Source organism: Limulus polyphemus, unplaced genomic scaffold, assembly GCF_000517525.1.
Source record: "Limulus polyphemus unplaced genomic scaffold, Limulus_polyphemus-2.1.2 Scaffold4695, whole genome shotgun sequence".
Taxonomy (NCBI): domain Eukaryota; kingdom Metazoa; phylum Arthropoda; class Merostomata; order Xiphosura; family Limulidae; genus Limulus; species Limulus polyphemus.
Window position 1 is genome coordinate 77,259 of NW_013670305.1, and position 4,419 is coordinate 81,677.

Here is a 4,419-nt window from a genome sequence, read left to right on the forward strand (position 1 = left end):
CCCACACAACAGTAATACAACCCACACGTTCTTATTTATTTCTGTGAAACCCAAATAATAGTAATACAATCCCACGCGTGTTGTGTTGTGGTTGTGATGTAAACCCACACAATAGTAACACAACCCACAAGTTTTATTTCTGTAAAACCCACATAACAGTAATACAACCCACACACGTTCTATTTATTTCTGTAAAACCCACACAACAGTAATACAACCCACGCGTGTTGTGTTGTGGTTGTGATGTAAACCCACACTATAGTAATACAACCCACACACGTTCTATTTATTTCTGTAAAACCCACACAACAGTAATACAACCCACGCGTGTTGTGTTGTGGTTGTGATGTAAACCCACACAATAGCAATACAACCCACATGTTTTATTTCTGTAAAACCCACATAACAGTAATACAACCCACACACGTTCTTTTATTTCTGTAAAACCCACATAACAGTAATACAACCCACATGAAGTGGTATTACAAGTTAGTGATTAGCTTGGTTGGGATCGAGCGTTTAAGAAACGTGTACATAGCCGTTGTATGGTATGGTAAACAAAAAAATCACGTGTAAAACTCCCCTCTAAAGTACACTCCCCCCTCTAAAACTTTATTTTCTTTTTTTATCATTACAGTTTGTGTGTGTGTGTGTGTCCGTGTATAATTGCCAAACCGTCAAACCGATATTCACCAAACCTGTACCCTTATGCCCACCCCTCCTGGGAGTAACGTAAAGGGGGGGGGGTGTTCGTAACTGACACCTATGTCACTCTCGGAACCCCTATAGATATATATATACCTTCAATTTGCTTTGTGTCCCCTTATAAATGGTAAGATTCTCGTCGTTTGTCATCAAACCTAGATTGTATTCTTAGGGCCTCCGGAAACATGTAAAGTAATTTCAAATTCTGAAAATCTGAATGGTAAAGGAAAGTGAGAAATTGGAACTATTCTCGTTGTTTGTCAAGTGTAAGTTTTTCTTTATTTCTATTCATCTGCTTGTCTATTTGTAGATCTATGAAACTGAGAAAACACAGGATACAAATAATGGATGGATCTCAAACAAGACCCCCGAAAAGAACAAACGTTAAAGTTAATTAATCGTAGTTCTTCTCGGACAAGTAGTTTTTAACAAGATGATTTCTTTGTAATATACTCTAGACGTTCCTAATTTCAAAATGAGACTAGAGGGAAGGCAGCTTGTGAACACCACCCACTACCAACTTTTGGGTTACTCTTGTCAGAGCATGCGCGACTCCAAAGTGCGAAGCACAATTTATCATCACGTCATAATTTTTTTTAGCGGTAACCAATCGCAATACAAAGTCTGGCATGCTACTAACCGGGCCGCGCTCAAGGATAAGTATTATCTCACAGTACAAATACAGCCTTATACAAATATGTAAAACCCAATGCGATTTTACATAAAAGAAGCTTTACTATGTGATTTAATTTATAGAAGTGAATATAATCACAACAGCAGGGAGTAAAAAAGAAACCCAAACCTCTTTCTTATACAATCTAAACAGCGAAAGTTACGTGAGGTCCGATAACAAAGGTTCTTTAATTTCTTACGGTTTAGGCACGAATGTTTTCCATAGGGGAACATAATGACACGACCACAACCAGAAATGTTTTGTGTATCAGTCTATTGCGTTTTTTTTCTTTACCTCGCCGTCTACCTGCCTGTCGATCATATACTAGCTACACTACACAAATCCTTGATAAGCTCGTGCTTTATAGAAGAGGGGCGTTACAAGTGGATATCTATGAAACCTTGAGCAACTTCTTACCGACTTTGATCAAACCAGTTTAGTATTTAAAAAAAAAGTCTAACCTTACTGTCTAATTGTGGAAATTAACCTGCATACCCACACGAGGTAATACGTCCGCAGTGTTGGTTTAGGTTTCGTTTCCAGGCTATAAATAACAACAAGGTAAAAGTATACGTCAACCAGACTTTAAAAGCCAACGTTAGCGAAATAAGTAATAATAGATGCAAACAAGATTTTTGTTTCATAATATTTGCTATACTTTCGGAATGTAAGAAATTTATTAGACTATCACAACTTTTGTCACGAGAGGGCAGCACTATCAGTTCACCTTTGTCATCTTTCCCGTTGTTTACAACTACTTTCATGCCAATGTACGTATATCACACCCAGAATGGAATTTTAATACAGGGTTAAACCTTTTTTTTTTTACCAAAACATCACGTCGTTCGTTAGTTTATATAATACAAAAAATGAAGTTCTAAATACATTTCATTGCTTCTATACTCGTGACGCCATTTTGTATCCAAAATCAGTTTATCGATACAATTTTCCAAAAAAAGTTTAGTATTTCTAGATCGTTGCGCTAGTTTCGGTTTGGTCTAACGACACGTTAGGTCGCTTATATTACAGAATAATCACACCCTGAAATTTATGCTGTCTTATAAAGCTACAGTGATGATGATGATGATGATAATACCGAGACATTTCACTAACTGAACTTTAAAACCAGTTACATTTTTCCGCGTAGTTTACTCAAGACCAAACTAACCTCTAGTTAGTTCCTTGTCTTACTTGGCACAGTTCCGGTGGACAAGGAAATCATTGTTTCACGTGCATACTGAAGATTTTACACACTGGACTATGGGTCAAAGGTTACCATGGCCTCATATCAAAGTAAGAAGAATAAACTATGTAATTTCTTATATACCTGTCTAATGGTAGACAAAAAGAAAAAAAAACACAACAACAAGGGAACACATACAAACGATTTAACCGTCAAAACCTTCATATGCTACTCTAAAGAATGTTTAAATGTTTTTTGTGATAAGGTTCTTTATTGTTAACTTGGTGATCTTGTTAAAAATATAAGGTTCCTTATTGTTAACTTGGTGGTCTTGTTAAAAATATAAGGTTCCTTATTGTTAACTTGGTGATCTTGTTAAAAATATAAGGTTCTTTATTGTTAACTTGGTGAACTTGTTAAAAATATAAGGTTTCTTATTGTTAACTTGGTGATCTTGTTACTAAAATAATGTTCTTTATTGTTAACTTAGTGGTATTGTTAAAAATATAAGGTTCCTTATTGTTAACTTGGTAGTTTTGTTACTAGGACAATGTTCTTTATTGTTAACTTGGTAGTTTTGTTACTAAGATGATGTTCTTTATTGTTAACTTAGTAGTTTTGGCACTAAGATAATGTTCTTTATTGATAATTTGGTAGTTTTGTTACTAAGATAATTTCTTTATTGTTAACTTAGTAGTTTTGTCACTAAAATAATGTTCTTTATTGATAATTTGGTAGTTTTGTCAGTAGGATAATGCTCTTTATTGTTAATTTGGTAGTTTTGTCGGTAAGATAATGTTCTTTATTGTTAATTTGGTAGTTTTGTCACTAAAATAATGTTCTTTATTGATAATTTGGTAGTTTTGTTACTAAGATAATTTTTTTATTGTTAACTTAGTAGTTTTGGCACTAAGATAATGTTCTTTATTGATAATTTGGTAGTTTTGTCAGTAAGATAATGTTCTTTATTGTTAATTTGGTAGTTTTGTCACTAAAATAACGTTCTTTATTGTTAATTTGGTAGTTTTGTCAGTAAGATAATGTTCGTTATTGATAATTTGGTAGTTTTGTCACTAAAATAATGTTCTTTATTGATAATTTGGTAGTTTTGTTACTAAGATAATGTTCTTTATTGATAATTTGGTAGTTTTGTCAGTAAGATAATGTTCTTTATTGTTAACTTAGTGGTCTTGTTAAAAATATAATGTTCCTTATTGTTAACTTGTTGGTCTTGTTAAAAATATAATGTTCTTTATTGTTAACTTGGGTAGTTTTGTTACTAAGATAATGTTCTTTATTGATAATTTGGTAGTTTCTTATCAAGGTAATTCTTCATTGCTAACTTGTTCATGGATAAATAAAGATATTCCCAAACACAACATTTACATACTAACTTTCGGTATTAAAACATATATATGTTGTTACTAAGATACATCACAACAATTACCTACTGATATTGTATTTAAGGAAGTCTATAGCACAATTATTGTTATATTGGTGACCAATAGTAATTCTCTGTTGAAAGAAACGAATTTGTGATAAGTTAGTGACTTTTACTTCTTAATAATATGGTTGTAGAGACGTTAGTGACTTTTACTTCTTAATAATATGGTTGTAGAGACGTTAGTGACTTTTACTTCTTAATAATATGGTTGTAGAGATGTTAGTGACTTTTACTTCTTAATAATATGGTTGTAGAGATGTTAGTGACTTTTACTTCTTAATAATATGGTTGTAGAGACGTTAATGACTTTTACTTCTTAATAATATGGTTGTAGAGACGTTAGTGACTTTTACTTCTTAATAACATGGTTGTAGAGACGTTAGTTACTTTACTTCTTAATAATATGGTTGTAGA